This window comes from Schistocerca serialis, chromosome 7 (genome assembly GCF_023864345.2).
Source record: "Schistocerca serialis cubense isolate TAMUIC-IGC-003099 chromosome 7, iqSchSeri2.2, whole genome shotgun sequence".
Lineage (NCBI taxonomy): Eukaryota > Metazoa > Arthropoda > Insecta > Orthoptera > Acrididae > Schistocerca > Schistocerca serialis.
The window spans coordinates 406,924,673-406,945,913 of NC_064644.1; positions in this window are offsets into that span (position 1 = coordinate 406,924,673).

Genomic DNA, 21,241 nt, shown 5'->3' on the forward strand with positions numbered 1-21,241 from the left:
ATGAAAGTTTGGCCGTACCTTTTTGAAACACGACGACAAATATGTAAAGGATATTGGAAGGTTTGACGTTAATAATAAGATTTTAAACTTGTTATATCAATAAGGGAACAATTCCAAAAAAAACTTTAAGTAGCTACCCTGTACTAAGCAAAAATAGTTGTCTCTCGCCAGTTGCATAACTTACATTTGTTACAAGATAAATGTGAATAAGCCCCCCCCCCCCAAATAAAAGCCGTCCGGGGTGGCCGAGTGGTTCTAGGCGCTACAGTTTGGAACCGCGAGACCGCTACGGTCGCAGGTTCGAATCCTGCCTCGGGCATGGATGTGTGTGATGTCCTTAGGTTAGTTAGGTTTAAGTAGTTCTAAGTTCTAGGGGTTTGATGACCTCAGATGTTAAGTCCCATAGTGCTCAGAGCCATTTCAACCATTTTTGAACCCCACCCCCCAAAAAAAAAATCCTTAGGTCGGTGAGGGAGTGACACGAGTAAAGGGGCCCAAATCACAATAGGCGGAATAGTTACTGGTTGTCTACCGGGCCATAGCAGATCAGCCCCAAAACTTCCATTACGAGCCGCCACCTCCCCGAGTTACTCAGAGCCAGAAGATGTAGCAGGGGAGGTCCCTGCACAGACTCCGAAGCACAGAAACCCGCAACATCGACCCTAAATCACCCAATCGAGTTGTGAATGAAAACGGCACTACCAAGAAGCAATTACCACATTCCCGCGGACAGGTAAACGAAAACTGTGGTGGGACGACCCCAACAAAATCACTGGTGAAGAAGCTCAAACACTTCACTAGAATTTGAAAACCTTCTAACTCTGTTACATTAAAACAATACTCAACTTCTCGCACTCCACCCCAGCGCCGGGAACACGTCGCACTTCCAAATGCTCGTGAGAGCCAACCGCTGCCAGTGGTTTCAACGGCCGATAAGAAGGCATATGGTCCCACTCGCTGATCTCCTGCACCACGGCTTCTAAGCTTCATAAGCCACGATCATGTGGGTAAGGCAGACTTAGTCCCTGACAGCCAAGAGGTCGGCCAAAGCACGTGGCGAGCAGTTGACGACCCCCAACAGCAGGGTCCCGCTCGCGCCACCACCTCTCTCGGTCACAGCCCAGTACGTCATCCTCGATCGTCACGCGACCGTACACTTGCTCCACCTCCCGCCAGAGGGCGGTTGCGATCCAAACAGCGCGCCAAACCGAAAGCGCCACCGCAAACACTAGACGCGAAGCGAAAGCACTCCGACTGGCGCGCTTTTCGAAGAGCCGGACCCAACTACGGCTCAGGGGCATCATCAGGTTATTTTTTTAAAAATTAGCAATTTTCTGCCAAAAAGCACCGGTCAAAGAAGGGTTGATACCGAACAAACCGTACTGAAAAGAAACCTCATGGAGGCGACCACTGGCACAGCAGCGCAGAACAAGACCTCGCGCGTAGACTGCAAGCACATCATTACAATAGAACGGCGACAGAGGCCCGTTGGCATTCATTCTCATAGTGCAAACACAAGAATGTGAATATGGACGGGCCTCTGGCATCGCTTTAGTGCTTATAATTTGCGCGCTAGATCCCGTTCTGTGCTGCTATGCCTGTCGTCGCCTCCATGAGGTTTCCTTTTAGTACGGTTTATTCTGTATCATCCCTTCTTTGACGGGTGCTTTTCGGTAGAAAATTACTGATTCTTTAGTAGGAAGTTAATCCCAATTGTAAGGTCTCCTATATTTTATAAGTACATACACCTGTTTATTTCTACAATGGTTCACATCAGTTTACAGCCTGAACATTTAGCTATATTTCGACATAATCACCATTTCTGTCGCCGGCCGAAGTGGCTGTGCGGTTAAAGGCGCTGCAGTCTGGAACCGCAAGACTGCGACGGTCGCAGGTTCGAATCCTGCCTCGGGGATGGATGTGTGTGATGTCCTTAGGTTAGTTAGGTTTAACTAGTTCTAAGTTCTAGGGGACTAATGACCTTAGAAGTTGAGTCCCATAGTGCTCAGAGCCATTTGAACCATTTCTGTCGGTGCATTTTTGTAGACGCTGTGGCAGTTTTTGTATGCCCAAATCATACCAGCTCGCCGCCATGCTGTACAGAAAGTTTTGAACCTCTTCTTTCACCTCGTCCTCGGAGCTGAATCGCTGGGACCACAGTTAACGCTGGCAGGTACTAAGAGTCTCTGAAAAAACTCAAACGGGCAATTCAGAACCGGAGAAGAGGAATGTTGAGCAATGCCGTACATGTTCTCCATGACAACGCTCGCCCACACATCGCTCGGCAAACCGTTGCTCTCCTGCACAGTTTCAGTGAAACATAATCACCCACCCACCCTATAGTCCTGACTTGGCGCCCAGAGATTCAACTCCGACGACGAGGTGAAAGAAGAGGTTCATAACTTTCTGAACAGCATGGCGGGGAGCTGGTATGACATGGACATACAAAAACTGCCACAACGTCTACAAAAATGCACCGATAGAAACGGTGATTCTGTCGAAAAATAGCTAAATGTTCAGGCTGTAAACTGTTGTAAACCATTGTACAAATGAACAGGTCTATGTACTTGTAAAAAAAATAGGAGACCTTACTTTTTGGTTTACCCTCGTACAACCCTATGATGCCCTATACGTGCGAAACGTTCTTGAGATACAAAGAACATTGTATAACCTGTACTATTACATTTTGTCTAACAGAATCTTCACATATGAATTGTTCATAATATAACTTTGTAAATTTTAAAAAAAATTGAGAAATGATGAGGTTTAAAATATAATTGACTGGTAGAACTATTTTGATATTTGATTATATTAAGAAAACTTCTGTAAGACTTTCACAGAACTCTTTACGAGAGCTCAGCAGAATGGCTGCACTACCTTACCAAGATAATACACGAAAGGCGACTCTAACAAGAATATTCGAAACATCAGAAGAACAAAAATTACAGATCAGCGAAATTACTCCAGCTTGTAGACATGAGGTTTTAACGAGCAAGACAGGAAAATAAATGAATAAATTCAGAGTGACGCCTACACCTACTACAAATTATTTGGTAGATTTGTATCAAATCTCAGAAATTTCATTTTTAAAGTCTATTTACCGGGTAGTAATGCGTTAAAATTAAATAGTAGCAACAATAATGTTTCTCTAACCACCACACCAAGATGAAGTGGGATAATCTTTTCCTATTTTCTTTTCACTATTTGTTATAGGTACTGAAAGCTGCCTAAAGATACAGATATCAGCCGAAGTCTCAAAAAGGACGTCACCGTATTCGGAAAAGGATAGATTAAATACGGTTGGTGGTGGAGAGATAATTGGTGTCAGAAATCTTTTAGCTTGCATTGAAATTGAAGTAGATAGTTCAAATGGTTAAAATGGCTCTGAGCACTATGGGACTTAACTTCTGGGGCATCGGTCCCCTAGAACTACAGAAACCTAACTAACCTAAGGACATCACACACATCCATGCCCGAGACAAGATTCGAACCTGCGACTGTAGCAGCCGCGCGGTTCCAGACTATAGCGCCTAGAACCGCTCGGCCACCCCGGCCGGCGAAGTAGATAGTTCCTGTGAGTTAGTAGCTATGGTAGAGATTATAGTTGACAGCCGGAATAAATTGATAACTGGTTCCTTTTACCGACCCCCTACCTCAGATGATACAGTTGCTGAACAGTTCAATGAAAATTTCAGTCTCATTTCAAATAGGTATACCACTCATACAATTATAGTTGTTGGCGACTTCGTTCATCCTTCATGTCCTATTATCCTGTACCTTTTCCTTGTCACTGTTTTTCTCATATTCCTTTCCTCTCCGATTCTGCGCAGAACCTCCTCATTCCTTATCTTATCAGTCCACCTAATTTTCAACATGCGTCTGTAGCACCACGTCTCAAATGCTTGGATTCTTTTCTGTTCCGGTTTTCCCACAGTTCATGTTTCACTATCATTAAATGCTGCTTTCAAAACGTGCATTCTCAGATATTTCTTTCTAAAAATAAGATCTATGTTTGATACTAGTGAATTTCTCTTGGCCAGGAATGCCCTTTTTGCCAGAGCTAGTCTGCTTCTGACGTCCTCCTTGCTCTGTCCGTTATTGATTATTTTACCACCTAGGCAGTGGAATTCCTTAACTTCACCTACTTCATGACCATCAATTCTGATGTTAAGTTTCTCGCCGTTGTCATTTCTAATACTTCTTATTACCTTCGTCTTTCTTCGATTTACTCTCAGTCCTTATTCTGTACTCATGACACTGTTCATTCCGTTGAGCAGATCAAGCAATTCTTCTTCACTTTCATTCAGGATAGCAACGTGATATTCTTTCACTTTGAATTTTAAGTCCACTATTAATCCTTTCTTTTATTTCTATCATTGCTTCTTCGATGTACAGACTGAACAGTAGGGGCGGCAGACTACATCCATGTCTTACACCCTTTCTAATCCAAGTACTTCGTTCTTGGTCCTCCATTCTTATTATTCCCCCTTGGCTTTTACATATTGTATGTTACCCGTCTCTCCCTATAGCTGATTCCTATTTTTCTCAGAATTTAGAACATCTTGCACTATTTTATATTGTGAAACACTTTATCCAGGTTGAAAAATCCTATGAAGGTGTCTTGATTTTTCTTCAGTGTTGTTTCCATTATCGACCGCAGCGACCGAATTGCCTTTCCGGTACGCATGTGTGCGTGTGAATTCCTAAGGGACTAAACTGCTGAGGTCATCGGTCCCTAGGCGTATACACTACTTAAACTAACTTATGCATTTACCTTTCCTAAAGCCTAACAGATCGCCATTAATACATCCTCAGTTTTCCATTCCTCCGTATATTTTTCTTGCCAGCAGTTTGAATGCAAGAGCTGTTAAGCTGATTGTGCGATAATTCTCGCACTCATCAGCTCTTGTAGACTTCGGAATTGTGTGGATGATTGGATCATATTCTTTCGAAAGTTGGATGGTATGTCGCCAGACTCATAAAATCTACATACCAACCTGAGTAGTCGTCTTGTTTCCACTTCATCCAATGACTTTAGAAATTCTGAAGGAATTTTATCTATCCTTTCTGTCTTATTTGATCTTAAGTACACCAAAGCTCTCTTCAATTTTAATTGTAATACTGATCTCTTCTAAATCGATTCCTGTTTCTTCTTCTATCACATCAAACAAATCTTCCCCCTCATAGAGGCCTTCAACGAACTTTTTCTCGCCATCCGCTCTCTCCTCTGCATTTAGCACACTTGCTTTTAATTTCACCGAAGATTATTTTGATTTTCCTATATGCTGAGATAGTCCCTCATCATTTCCTTCTCGTTTTCTTCACATTTTTCATGCAGCCATTTCATCTTACCTTCCCTGCACTTCCTACTTATTTCATTCTTCAGCGACTTGTATTTCCGTATTCCAGATTTTCCCTGAACACTTTCGTACTTCCTTCTTTCATCGATCAGATGAAGTATTTCTTCTGTTACCCATGGTTTCTTCGCAGTTATCTTCTTTGTACCTAAGTTTTTCTTTCCAACTTCTGTAATTGCCCTTTTTAGAGATGTGCATTGCTCTTCGACTGTACTCCCTACTGAGCTATTCCTTACTGCTGCATCTATAGCCTTAGAGAAAACTTCAACAGTCTCTTTATTCCTTAGTACTTCCGTATCCCACTTCAAGGTGTACTGATTCTTCCTGACTAATCTCTTAAACTTCAGCCTACTCTTCATCACCACTACATTATGATCTGAGTCCATATCTGCTCCTGGATAAGCGTTACAATCCAGTATCTGATTTCGGAATCTCTGTCTAACCATGATGTTATCTAACCGAACTCTTGCCGTATCACCCGGCTTTTTCCAAGTATACCTTCTAGTCTTGTGACTCTAGAATAGAGCAATCGCTATTAGTAGCTGAAATTTATCAAGAAACTCAATCAGTCTTCCTATTAGTCCAAGGCCCACATTCTTGACTTCACACCACTCAAATCTTCCCGCATCTCCCAGTCTTTTCGAAGCATACCTCCTTCTCTTGTGACTACTGAACAGAGTATTCGCTATTTCTAACTGATATTAATTGCAAAAATGTTCAAATGTGAGTGAATTCCTAAGGGGCCAAACTCCTGAGGTCATCGGTCCCTAGACTTATACACTATATAAACTAACTTGAATTAACTCATGCTAAGAATAACACACACCCATGCCAGAGGGAGGACTCGAAGCTCCGGCGGAAGCTGCCTCGCAATCCGTGACAAAGCGCCTCTAACCGCGCGGCGGTATTAATTTCAGAACTCAATTAGTCTTTCTCCTCTCTTTTTCTTGCTACCAAAAACATATTATCCCGTAATTCTTCTTCTGATTCTTCCCCTACAACTGCATTCCAGTCCCCCATTACTATTAAATTTTCAACCCAATTTACGTACTGAATTTCCTGTTCAATATTCTCATATACTATCTCTATACCATCTCATATACTACCTGAACTATCGTTGCCGGTGTTGGTTTGCTATCGATTCTGATAAGGACAACCCTGTCACTGAACTGTCCACATTAACACACTCTCTACCCTAGCTTCCTATTCGTAACGAATCCTACTCATGTTATACAATTTTCTGCTGCTGTTGAAATTACCCTATACTCATCTGACCAGAAGTCATTGTCTTCTTTCCATTTCACATCACTGACTCCTACTATATCTAGATTGGGCCTTTGCATTCCCCTTTTCAGATTTTCTAGTTGCCCTGCCACGTTCAAGCTTCTGACATTCCACGCCCCGTCTCGTATAACGCTATCCTTTAGTTGGTTATTCAGTCTTTTTCTCGTGGTCACATCCCCTTTGGCATTCCCCTCCCGGGGATCCGAATGGGAGATTATTCGGGAATCTTTGCGAATGGAGAGAGTATCATAATACTTTTTCAACTACAGGCCACATGTTCCGTGGATACACGACATGTGTCTTTAATGTAGTGGTTTCCATTGCCATCTTCATCTTCATGCCGTTGATCATAGCTGATTCTTCCTCCTATAGGGGCAGTTTCGCAGTCCAAGGACAAGAGAGTGTGCTGAACCTTCGTCCGCTTCTCCGTGTTCTTTGACAAAGCCATTGGCAGAATAAGGGTGACTTCTTACGCCGGAAGTCTTCGGCCGCCAATATAGCTCTTAGTAACAAATAATCCTGAGCAAATAGGGAGCATTATAACGGACACAGAGATTAGTGACAACAAAGTTCTTGTAGTGAGACAGCATACCGTAACACCCAAACCCACCAAAACTAAACGCAAAATTCATCTACTCAAAAAAGCAGGTTAAAAATTGACTTGATGCCTTCCTAAGAGACAGTCTTCACTCCTTCCAATATGACAATGTAAGCATAGATCAGATGTAGTTTAGATTCAATAAACAATATCGACAGCAACTGAGAGAAGTATACTAAATAAATTAGTAAGAGATGCTGCGGATCCCCCATGCTATACAAAACAGGTCAGAATACTGTCGTAGAAGTAACGTAAAAGGTGTGGCAAATGTAAAAGAACGCAAAATCCCAAAAATTCGCAAAGATATACAGAAGCTCGAAATTTAGTGCGAAATCGAATGCAAGATTCTTTTAATTGTTTCCACACTGAAACTCTGTCTCGAAATCTCGGCCGGCCAGTGTGGCCGAGCGGTTCTAGGCGCTTCAGTCTGGAACCGCGCGACCGTTACGGTCGCAGGTTCGAATCTTGCCTCGGGCATGGATGTGTGTGATGTCCTTAGGTTAGTTAGTTTTAAATAGTTCTAAGTTCTAGGGGACTGATGACATCAGAAGTTAAGTCCCAAAGGGCTCAGAGCCATTTGAACCTTCTTTTTTTTTTTTTCGCAACCTCGCAGAAAGTCCGAAGAGATTCTAATCGTTTGTGTAGTGCGCCAGTGGCAAGACGCAGTCAATAACTCTATTGCGCGATACCAATAGTAATGTTACTAATGATTGATGCAGTAAAACACAGTTCCTAAAAGCCGTTTTCCGAAGTTACTTCTGCAAAGCAGACGAAATAAATGCTCCAAAATTGGAATGAAGAATAACTATCAACGTTAGTAACTTAGGAGCAGAGATCCTCGGTGTAAAGAAGCAGCTTAAATGTTTTAATAAATGCAAAGCCTACGGTCCCAGTTATATACCAGTTACGTTCTTTTCAGAATGTATTGGGACAATGTTTCAAATATTCAGCAGTCATATACAACCATTCACTCGTCGAAAGAATCATACCTAAAAAATGGAGAGTTGAACATGTCACGCCAATACTGAAGAACGGAAATAGAAGTAATCCAGACCCATATCACTGACGTCGATTTGCAGTTGGATTTTCGAACAGGTACTGCATTAGAACATTATGAAATAACTCGACGAAATCGATGTATTGACAAATAACCAACAAGGATTCAGAAAATATCGTTCTTATGAAACGTAACTAGCTCGGGAAGTAATGAGGGCTGTTGACAGGGAATGTAAAATTTACTGCATGTTTTAGATTTCCAGAAGGCTTCCGACATCGTTCCTCACAAGATACTTCTAATCGGACTGCATTTTTCCGGGGTGTCTAAGATGTGCGACTCGATTCGTGATTGCCTCTCAGAAAGACCACAGTTCGTAGTAAAACAGAAGCATTAACTTTCGTTCCCCCAAAGAAGTGTTATAGGCCGTTTACTGTTCCTGGTGTATATATACGATTTGGAGACAATCTGAGGAGCCCTCTTAGATTATTTGCAAATCATGCTGTCATTTACCGTCTTCTAAAGTCATCAGGTGATCAAAACCAATTGCAGAATAATTTAGACGAGATATCTGTACAGTGTGAGAAATAGCAAATGGCTATATACAAAGAAAAGTGTGCAGTCATCCACATAAGTGCTTAAAGGAATCCGCTAAATTTCGGTTTCACGATAAGGTAGACAAATATTAAGTCTGTGAATTCATCTAAATACTTAAGTATTACCGTTACGAATAATTTGAATTGGAACGATCTCATAGACAATGGTATGGAAAAAACGAACCAAAGACTCCGTTTTGTTGCCAAAACTCTTAGAAAAAGCAACTGGTATACTAAAGAGACTGCCTACATACGCTTGTCCTCCATCTTCAGAAGTACTGCTGTGATGTGTGAGATTCGTATAAGATTGGATTGATGGACGACGTCGGAAACGTTCAAGGAAGGACCGCTCGTTTTGCATCATCGCGAAATAGCTGAGAGAAACGGCTGGAAGGTGGTTTGATGAACCCTCTGCCGGCACTTGTAAAATACAGAGTAACCATGTAGCTGTAGCTGTACATGTAGATGCTAATGAGAAAAAGTTACGTTTGTGTTACGTTTTTACACTACTGACCATTAAAATAGCTGCACCACGAAGATAACGTGCTACAAATGCGAAATTTAACCAACAGGAAGAAAATGCTGTGATATGCAAATGATTAGCTTTTCAGAGCATTCACACAAGGTTGGCGCCGGTGGCGACACCTACAACGTGCTGACATGTGGAAAGTTTCCAACCGATTTCTCATACCCAAACAGCAGTTGACGGGCGTTGCCTGGTGAAACGTTGTTGTGATGCCTCGTGTAAGGAGAAGAAATGCGTACCATCACGTTTCCGAATTTGATAAAGGTCGAATTGTTGCCTATCGCGATTGCGGTCTATCGTATCGCGACATTGCTGCTCGCGTTGGTCGACTGACTGTTAGCAGAAAATGGACTTCGGGAGGGTAATACGGAACACCGTGCTGGATCCCAACGGCCTCGTATCACTAGCAGTCGAGATGACAGACATCTTATCCGCATGGCTGTAACGGAACGTGCAGCCACGTCTCGTTCCCTGAGTCAACAGGTGGGGACGTTTACAAGACAACAACCACCAGCATGACAGTTCGACGACGTTTGCAGCAGCATGGACTATCAGCTCGGAGACCATTGCTGCGGTTACCCTCGACGCTGCATCACAGACAGGAGCGCCTTCGATGGTGTACTCAACGACGAACCTGGGTGCACGAATGGCAAAACGTCATTTTTTCGGATGAATCCAGGTTCTGTTTACAGCATCATGATGGTCGCATCCGTGTTTGGCGACATCGCGGTGAACGCACGTTGGAACCGTGTATTCGCCATCGCCATACTGGCGTATCACCCGGCGTGATGGTATGGTGTGACATTGGTTACACGTCTCGATCACCTCTTGTTTGCATTGACGGCACTTTGAACAGTGGACGTTACATTTCAGATGTGTTACGACCCGTGGCTCCACCCTTCATTCGATCCCTGCGAAACCCTACATTTCAGCAGGATAATGCACGACCGCATGTTGCAGGTCCTGTACGGGCCTTTCTGGATACAGAAAATTTTCGACTGCTGCTCTGGCCAGCACATTCTCCTGACTTATCACCAAATGAAAACGTCTGGTCAATGGTGGCCGAGCAACTGGCTCGTCACAATACGCCAGTCACTACTCTTGATGAACTGTGGTATCGTGTTGAAGGTGCATGGGCAGCTGTACCTGTACACGCCATCCAAGCTCTGTTTGACTCAATGCCCAGGCGTATCAAGGCCGTTATTACGGCCAGAGGTGGTTGTTCTGGGTACTGATTTCTCAGGATCTATGCACCCAAATTGCGTGAAAACGTAATCACATGTCAGTTCTAATATAATATATTTGTCCAATGAATACCCGTTCATCATCTGCATTTCTTCTTGGTGTAGCAATTTTAATGGCCATCAGTGTAATAACATGTTCAGATGAATGCCATAATGCAATATTTTTGACAGGTTGTGAGTAGAGTAAGTGAATTACAGAATAACGAATATAAGGTTCCATTTTAGAAAGCCTTACTGGTGTTCGTGTATTCGTAACGAATAAATTTCCATGAAAGGTAACCATGCTGGTTAACGTCCCACTGGTAGCTGAGCAACGTTTACTCCATAGATTTTTTTTTTTTTTTTTTTTGCTTCTAGACAAAATGTTATTTGGGATGGTTACGATAAATGGGACACCCCGTACATTCGAAAGGCAGTATGAAGTAAAGAAATGTGTATCAGCATGAACTTTTATTGAGTTTCAACGCTATTTGGTTGTCTGCTAATTTTTGTTATCACAACAAATATTTCATTTATAATCACTGACAAGTAAAAGACCGAACGCTAAAGATTTCCTGAACGTGTTTCCATGTCGTGATTTGCTAAATCCCTTACACCTGCAATTGGGTTTGGTACCGAGAACTGTATTGCACCTGGACGCTTCAATCTGCAGACACAAGTTTCAAGGACGAGGGACAGGCTTGGAAATCCCAAGTCAGACGTCGACAAATAAAGGTGTAAATAACTTTATTCAATAATACAATGAGTTACCACATGCCATAATACGAAGTAAAATACGATAAACCTACGGATGTGCTTTCGTCTTTTCAAGTTACTTAACAGCAGGTAATAACCATTCTACGTAATGTCGTCATTAAATGACGCATTTCGAACATCACAAAGTCACCTTATTCCGTTGCAGGCTAATAGAGTACGTGTAATGGGGTATGGGAATCTTCTTTTCGAGGAACCGTCTGAATGGGTGAGCTTCGTTATGCAGGGTTGCTGGCCTGCCCAGCCCGGCGCGTATGTGCTGTGTGTGTGTGTGTGTGTGTGTGTGTGTGTGTGTGTATGTCTGTCTGTCCAAACAGTGACGTCAGTGGGCGCAGTCGCCGGTGCACGCGCAACCGCGTCACGTGTTGGGGAGGCAGCCCCGGATCTGCCCCGGCGCGGAAAGATCACCTCGGCTGCTGCTTCTTCGGTATGTATCCGTGCGAGGCGTGAGATGCTCGTAACTATAACCTTTCTTTAAAAAAAATGTTAAAAGTAACAGTGTTGTTGTAATAATAATAATTATTATTATTTTCAATATTATTATCATTTTATTGTTTACGATTATCCAAGTAACGGTATTGTTTCCAGAATGAGATTTTCTCTCTGCAGCGGAATGTGCACTATTATGAAATTTCCTGGCAGACTAAAACTGTGTGCCGGACCGAGACTCGAACTTGGGACCTATGTCTTTCGCGGGCAAGTGCTCTACCAACTTTTTTCTTTTTTTGTTCGTTTTTGTTCGTTGTATCTGCTCGGGGCGGATGTCGAAAGACACCCATTTCAGCTCGTTGTTGATCCATTAACTCAGTTTTTTTATTACAGAGGGCAGCTAGCCCTCTGACCAAACACGCTGAGTTACCGTGCCGGCGTCCAACTGAGCTACCCAAGCACGACTCACGCTCCGTTCTCACAGCTTTACTTCTGCCAGTTCCTCGTCTCCTACCTTCCTAACTTTACAGAAGCTCTCCTGCGAACCTTGCAGATTCTAGCACACAGATTTAACCTGCCAGGAAGTTTCATATCAGCACACACACCGCTGCAGAGTGAAAATCTCATTCTGGAAACATCCCCAAGGCTGGGGCTAAGCCATGTCTCCGCAATATCCATTCTTTCAGGAGTGCTAGTTCAGCAAGGATCGCAGGAGAGCTTCTGTAAAGTTTGGAAGGTAGGAGACGAGGTACTGGCAGAAGTAAAGCTGTGAGAACGGGGCGTGAGTCATGCTTGCGTAGCTCAGTTGGTAGAGCACTTGCCCGCGTAAGGCAAAGGTCCCGAGTTCAAGTCTCGGGCCAGCACACAGTTTTAATCTGCCAGGAAGTTTCAACGGTATTGTTGTTGTAATTAGTATTTTCAATATTATTATTATCATTATTATGTTGTTCTTGTGGTCTTTAGTCCAGAGACTGGTTAAATGCAGCTCTCCATGCTACTCTATCCTGTGCAAGCTTCTTCATCTCTGAGTAACTACTGCAACCTACATCCTTCTGAATCTGTTTAGTGTATTCATGCTTTGGTCTTCCTCTACGATTTTTACCCTCGGCGCTTCCCTCCAATATTAAATTGATGATACCTTGATGCCTCAGAACGTGTCCTGCCAGCCGATCCCTTTCTTCTAGCAAGTTGTGCCACAAATTCCTCTTCTCCCCAATTCTATTCAGTACCTCTTCATTAGTTACGTGAGCTACCAACCTAATCTTCAGCATTCTTCTGTAGCACCACATTTCGAAAGCTCCTCTTCTCTTTTTGTATAACGTATTTATCGTCCGTATTTCACTTCCATACATGGTTACAAATCACACAAAAATCTTTCAGAAAAGATTTTCTAACACTTGAATCTGTACTCGATGTTAACAAATTTCTCTTCTTCAGAAATGCTTTCCTTGCCATTGCCAGTCTACATTTATATCCTCTCTACTTCGACCATCATCAGTTATTTTGCTCCCCAAACAGCAAAACTCCTCTACTATTTTAACAACTTCTAATTCCCTCAGCATCACCTGATTTAATTGAACTACATTCCATTAACTTTGGTTTGCTTTTGTTGATGCTCATTTTATATCTATTATTATGGTATTGTTTACGATTATTCGTTATTGCGTCACATCATGCCCAAATAGGCCTATTACACTGAATAATGCCGTCTGCCGTCTATAAAAGTACAAGCCCCAACACCGTAAAATGCCTGTTATTGTATGTCCTTGTAAAAGGACGAGACCGAAAGTTCTGACACAGTTTTATTTATATCTGAGGTCCGTTCTGCCATCCTTCGTGTAAAAAAGTTTAATCACGAAGTCGTAAAACGGCACTAGTTGTTTCACGGACTTGAGTAATTGTTTTTCAGCGTACAAGAAAGCAAGGTGAGAAAGTCTGGCAAGGTGAGAAAGACTGTGTATTTCGAAAATAAGGTTGGTTATGCTTCTGAACATGTTGAAACAAACAATCTATCATTGTGCTATGTGCTATTAAATTTAATGAGTGTCCATACAGATGTAATATGGTCATTGGAATTTTCGTGCTGCTTCCTTTTTTTTTTGGTCATCAGTCTTCTGCCTGGTTTGATGCAGCCCGCAACGAATTCTTCTCCTGTGCTAACCTCTTCATCTCAGAGTGGCACTCGCAACCTATGTCCTCAGTTATATGCTGGATGTACTCCAAAATGTTCAAATGTGTGTGTAATCTTATGGGACTTAACTGCTAAGGTCATCAGTCCCTAAGCTTACACACTACTTAACCTAAATTATCCTAAGGACAAACACACACCCCCATGCGCGAGAGAGGACTCGAACCACCGCCGGGAACAGCCGCACAGTCCATGACTGCAGCGCCCCAGACCGCTCGGCTAATCGCGCGCTGCATGAATGTATTCCTCTGTCTTCCTCTACAGTTTTTGCGCTCTACAGCTCTGTCTCTAACACCATGGAAGTCATTCCTTCATGTCTTAAAAGATGTCCTATTATCCTGTCCCTTCTCCTTATCCGTGTTTTCCACATATTCCTTTCCTCTCCGATTCTGCGCAGAACCTCCTCATTGCTTACCTTCTCTATCCTCCTAGTTTTCAACATTCGTCTGTAGCACTACATCTCAAATGCTTCGATTCTTTTCTCTTCCGGTTTTCCTACAGTCCAATGTTTCACCATCATACATTGCTGTTCTCCAGACGCATATCCCCAGAAATTTCTTCCTCAAATTAAGGCCGACAATTGATATTAGTAGACCTCTCTTGGGCAGGAATGCCGTTTCTGACATTGCTAGTCTGCTTTTGATGTCCTCCTTGCTCCGTCCGTCATCGCTTATTTTACTGCCTAGGTAGCAGAATTCCTTAACTTGTTCTGCTTCGCGACCATCATTTCTGATGTTAAGTTTCTCACTGTTTTCATTTCTACTACTTCTCATTACCTTCGTCTATCTTTCGATTTACTCTTAATACACACTCTGTACTCATTCGACTGTTCATTCTGTTCAGTAGATCATGTAATTCTTCTTCAGTTTCACTCAGGATAGCAATGTCATCAGCGAATGGTATCATTTGTAATTCACCACTGGCATCTTACTAATCACTGAGTAGGAGCCTATGGAGGGTTACTTACTTTCACTAGCAGGAGCTTCTTTTGATTATTATTATTTCTTTTGTGCTATGATGACATATCCTGTCCACATTCGCTCTTATTTTTCTTTGGCGACGTAACCTTCTCTGAATAGTTTTGCCCGTTGTTTGAAATAGATTTAGGCACATCTAAATTTTAGGAAAAATTCCTTCAGTGATTAAATTTATTAAGGTCGCAACAGATAACGTTATGCTATTCTATGGGACAGTCAGAGAAAGCTACTTACCGTTAGCTAAACTTGAGCCAAGCAATTTGGATTTTAGGAGCGTAATCATCAATACTATAATTGTGACACTATTTTCAGATGTACTGAAAATAAATTAACGATCACAGAAATAGCTTCAAATGATAAAGTATTTATTTTTGACTAATATTTCGCATGTTAACAGTAATCTTTTTGTATTTAATAGATGGACAAAACATTCCTGGCACATTATACGATCCTATGGCTTTCTCATACGAAAATAACAAGCCACGTTTGCCTTAATCTGTAGAGTCCTGTGGTGTGGGAATATCTGGGGAGCACGTGGTCACTGCTCAAGTTTGTAACACAGACATTCACATGCACTAATTCACACGGCAAACAAAATCTCGACAGCGTTTATTAGTGGGAAGAATTGTATGCACCTCGTGGCTGGCATCGAGCAGGATTTTGATGGCTGCATATTTCTGCTTGAAGCGCTTGGAATCAAATCGATTCATCTTGACGAATATACGCTCGTTACAGTTTTATTGATAATTTAAAATCGTCGCGCACAAATAAAATAAAATGGCAGACAGTAACTTTTAAGGCGTTTTGAATCTATAGGTCGCGTGGTCGCGCCTAACAGAAATCACACTATTATGACACTGATTAACGGAATCAAAAATTGTAACCAGCACATAAATGGCAATTCAAAAAATGTCTAGGAGAAGAAATTGTTGAGATTAACAAATTATTATTAACAGATTCAAATACTTTTTGTTGCTTGTTCGACACAGACGTTCTGAGGGAACGTCTGGTCGCTTACCTGTCTACAAGAACATCTCAGCCTGTAACCGTCGCGCGGAGCTCTCTCCGAACCGCCCGAGGTGGTGGGGGAGGCCCATGACCAACCTCTGCTAGGAAAAAGTTTTGCTTTACTCATCTTTGGCCAAGCCCTCCTGTTCCTGCTCTCTGCCTTCCACCGACACCGTTTAGGTTGGTAGAAGATTAAGAAACTCACCACTTCTCTGGTTCGTCTGCTATTGCATTCAACTCATTCACACTTGACCACAAACTTTCAGGAAGGGTGAAAAATGGAAATCAGGACACAGGACGTGCACATTTCTTCTGTTACCCATGGTTTCTTCGCAGTTACCTTCCCAGCTTCCGTGATGGCCCTTTTTAGAGATATCCATTCCTCTTCAACTGTACTGCCTACTGAGCTATTTCTTATTGCTGTATCTATAGCCTTAGAGAACTTCAACCGTATCTCGTCATTGCTAAGTACTTCCGTATTCCACTTCTTTGTGGATTGATTCTTCCTGACTAATGTCTTAAACTGCAGCCTACTCTTCATCACTACTATAAATTATTGTAATCTGAGTCTATGTCTGCTACTGGGCACGCCTTACAATGCAATATCTAATTTCGGAATCTCTGTCTGACCACGATGTAATCTAACTGAAATCTTCCCGTATCATCCGGCCTTTTCCAAGTATACCGCCTCCTCTTGTGATTCTTCCTTAAGGTGTTGAAATTGTTCATGTCGCTCACGTTATTTTTTGTCCACAACATATCGTAAAAATACAAAACACATGGCCAACAGTGCAATTTTTGTGTCTCTTTACAGCCACATAATCATTTGTAAGAAAAGTACCAAGATTCGTGAAATTGTCTGACATAGTGTAGTTTATAGTTACTGTATCTCAATGTGGAATATTTGGTGCAGGCTGTCCCTATTTTATCACGCCACTTTTCCCTTCAAAACTAAGCTCTCCAAATGAATGTTTCCACAGACTTTCTAGTACACATTTACAATGTGGTATGTCTGTATCATTTGAACAGCCCGCTTCTTCGTCCACAGTGCTTCAGCAGCCCAACTTCACATTTACACAGAACCCAATTTAAAATCATTAAAAAAATATACCTTCCGCTACAGCGAATGAATAAATAAAAATATGCAGTAAAACACTTTAAACCACTAAAATAAGCACCTTGATTTATATCTGAACACTTTCAGCACTGTAGTGCGCGAAAGAATAACACAAGTGTCTTTAGAAGAGCTAGAGAATCGTAGGCGCTACACGATTCTCAGCTGCCTTTAACAGCTGCACTTCCGAAAAGCCCCCACTGCAGACTGTTAACGAAGGTACGAACATACGGAGCAGGTTCCCAGATATTCGAATGACTCAAAGACTTTTCTAGTAACAGAACCCACTACGTTGTCCTCGACAGTAAGTGTTCGGGAATCGTCAGTAGCGGCCCACGGAAGTTTGGTTGGCCGTTGTTATTTTCTGTATACATACAGGGTGACAATTATTGAATTATATGAAATAAAATAGTCATAACTTCTGAACGGTTTGCGTTAGGACGTTCAAACTGCACTGTTGGCCGCGGGGCATGATGGGAATTAGTATGTGAATGCATTGTTTGTTTTAGCGACGAAATCCACTTTCATATGGATGGGTTCATCAGTAAGCAAAATTGGCGGATTTTTGGGACCGAGAACCCGCATTTGCGGTAGAGAAGTCTCTTCACCCTCAACTGGTGAGTGTGTGGTATGCAATGCCCAGTCACGGAATAATCGGTACTATATTCCTTGACATCATGGTGACTAGCAAACAGTACGTGAAGGTTTTGGAAGACGATTTCATTCCCATCATCCAAGATGTGGTTCACGCAAGACAGAGTTCGACCCCTTCGAAGCAGGGGAGTGTTTGATGTCCTGGAGGAGCACTCTGGGGACCGCATTCTGGCTCTGGGATAGCCAGAGGCCACTGGCATGGGCCTCGACTGGCCGCCAGTTTCTCCTGATCTGAACACATGCGACTCCTTTTTGTGGAGTTATATTAAAGACAGGTTGTATAGCAATAACCGCAAAACCGTTGCTGAGCTGAAAACAGCCATTCAGGAGGTCAGCGACAGCATCGATGTTCCAACACTTTAGCGGGTCATGCAGAATTTCGCTATTTGTCTTCTGCATATCAACCTCAATGATGTCAGGCGTAACGAACATGTCATAACCTAAATCCGAATATTTACAGTGACGTTTACATGTTAAATAAAGTGTATGCATGCCTTAGTTTGTAACTAACTTACGTTTTTATTTTGCATACAGTTCAACAATTGTCACCCTGTAAATCTTCGACCCGCACAACTTGTAATTGTTAGGCCAACTCCTCCTCTTCTTCCTCCTTCTCCTCCTACTACAACTACTAGTACCTACCACTACTACTGTCATTATTATTGGAACGCAAAGAGTTTTATTTCGTTATAAAATTCTTTATCAAAACGGAAATATGGAAAGAAAGCTTACAGCAACACTATACTGACAAGTACATGGTGTCCCAACAAAGCCGTTTGTGAAAAAAACACAACCACTTACAAAAATTTTGGACCAGCTGCTGCAAAGGTCTCTACCCGCATAAGAATTATCTGGAACCTGAAATAACAAATATCGCCTAGAAATATTTAATAAAGAAATGAGTGGAGAATATAGTAAGCCATCACAGTGTTCAACGGTTAAATGCATTTTAAAGGTACATTCTTCTTTCTTGCTTTCTCCTGGACTGCCTATTTTAGTCAACTCCATTCTTCCAAGAGTAGTGCTCCCTCGCGTTTTACGTTGTACGTCATTCCTATGGAGGTATTGCTCCGCTTGAGGCTTCTATAAGCTGCCACGTCACGGTTCACGTCACAATAAACATTGCGTCTGGAGGAAAGAAACGGTGCATCACGTTTCTGCAATACTTATAATGAATAAACGAATAAGCATGCTATAAAATTGACCAATACGATGACACGGTCTTTATCTAGCTTGATCAATGAAGTGGTCAAATTCGAAACACGAACTGAAGGGCCTTATTGAATCGTTCGGTAGTCTGCATTTAACATTAAACTGAAACACAGTGATATTATCAATTGCACAAATTATTGCTTGTAGAGGAGCCCTTTGGAACGCGAGTACTGCTTACACAGGCACGTTGCAGTGGAAAGTTATCAAGAGGTTACCACGACAGTGCGTGTTTTGACCATAGATTTTGTTCGTCTGCTTTGAAGAAACGCCTTGAGAAGGGACAGGTTAATGGTGCAAGTAGTAATGCATTTTGAATTATTAACTTAGTACTGGAAGTGACAATAGAGGCGGGAAACAGATAGCAGATAAAGACTAGAATACGTAATACAGAGGATATTTGGCGTGGCACCCGTATAAAAGTTACCACAGGATAGGAAGAGATATCCACAAAAACACGGAAGGTTTTCGAAATACTAATAACAACACTAAACTGTTGTAATGAACCAGTTACTTGAGATGAATACAGACAGAAAAAGAACAATAAGTGGAACGGTTCACATGTCCTTGGGTCTCCATCTCCTATACATAGCCTTCTACTTATGGATCTTCGCACATGTCTCTGAAAAGCAGACCACATCACAAACATCATTATCCTCTTACAAAAATGTACCCTCAGTGTCTTACATGTCGCGTCAATCATTAGTGTATCACAATGTAGTGGAACGATTGTTAGCACCCTTTTCTAAGTTTTTCGTAATTTAATACGTTCGCAGGCTGTTTCATAGTGCTGTAATTTGTTTTTTACTACGAGTCATATGTTCTTCCCATTTATCTATTAACAATAAACGTGATTCCTGCAACAGCCTACAATGGAGAGTGTTAAATACATTCTGTGAACCTTACTTAGCTTCGACCGCCACTGTTTGCCAAGAGAGGTCCAAAAAATGGTTCAAATGGCTCTGAGCACTATGGGACTTAACTTCTGAGGTCATCAGTCCCCTAGAACTTAGAACTACTTAAACCTAACTAACCTAAGGACATCACACACATCCACGCCCGAGGCAGGATTCGAACCTACGACCGTAGCGGCCGCGCAGTTCCAGACTGTAGTGTCTAGAGAAACGCATGCCCACCCCGGCCGGCAAGAGAGGTCCATCAAAATTTGTATGAAAAAAAAGGAAATCTGTTTACTTTTTAGCAACAGTAGCAAGCAATTATTTTAATATCCAAATGCTAATAAGTTATAAATAATTTAAAAAATAAACGTACACAAATCTGTGTAACAGAAAGGAAAGCTATCTAGTTTTTAGTAATAAAAGTTACTAATTATTCTGCCGTAGAATGGTTACAACTAAATATTTAAAAAATTAAAGCCATACAAATTTGTGCTAGAGAAAAGAAAGCTATCAGTTTTTTGTAAGGTTACTATGAAGTTATTTTATTATAGAGATGCTACAAAGTTTTAAATAATTTAAAAAGTAAGTACTGTGGAATAGCAACTTCACAGAAGAATCATTTATAGATTGCCTTCAGATTTAGCTTTGCTGCACGCCAGTCCAAAGACTAATTTGATGCAGCTCTCCACGCTACTCTGTCGTGTGAAAGCCTCTTCATCTCTGAATAACTATTGACACCTGCATCCACTGTTCTTGCTTACTACACACATCAAAAAAGTTTTGCATCACCCCAGTTCCCAGAACTCCTGAAGACAGACGTTGACTGTGGATATTGTATCACAGACACAGTCCCTTTGACTGTTCATAGATGTCACTAATCCCGCCCAAAGATGTAAACAACCATGCGTGAGCAGCAGGAGGGGGTCCGAAAGCCTATCAGTTCCAGTCATTCTACCAGGAAGGAGGTACACGGCTCGTGTTCTCTGTAGTTGAACGATGATTAGAAGGTCAGTACCTCGGTTCGGTCGCTTCCGCATTGTTAACCTGCGCGAGGAAGGGCTCTCAACAAGGGAAGTCTCCAGGCGTCTCGGAGTGAACCATTGCGAAGTTGCTCGGACATGGAGGAGATACGAGAGACAGGAACTGTCGATTACACGCCTCGCTCAGGCCGCCCAAGGGCTACTACTGCATTGGATGACCACTACATACGAATTATGGCTCGGAGGAACCCTGACAGCAACGCCACCATGTTGAATAATGGTTTACGTGCAGCCGCAGGACGTCGTGTTACGACTCAAACTGTGCACAATAGGCTGCATGCTGCGCAACTTCACTCGTGAAGTCCTTGGCGAGATCCATCTTTGCAACCACGACACCATGCAGAGCGGTACAAATGGGCCCAAAAACATGC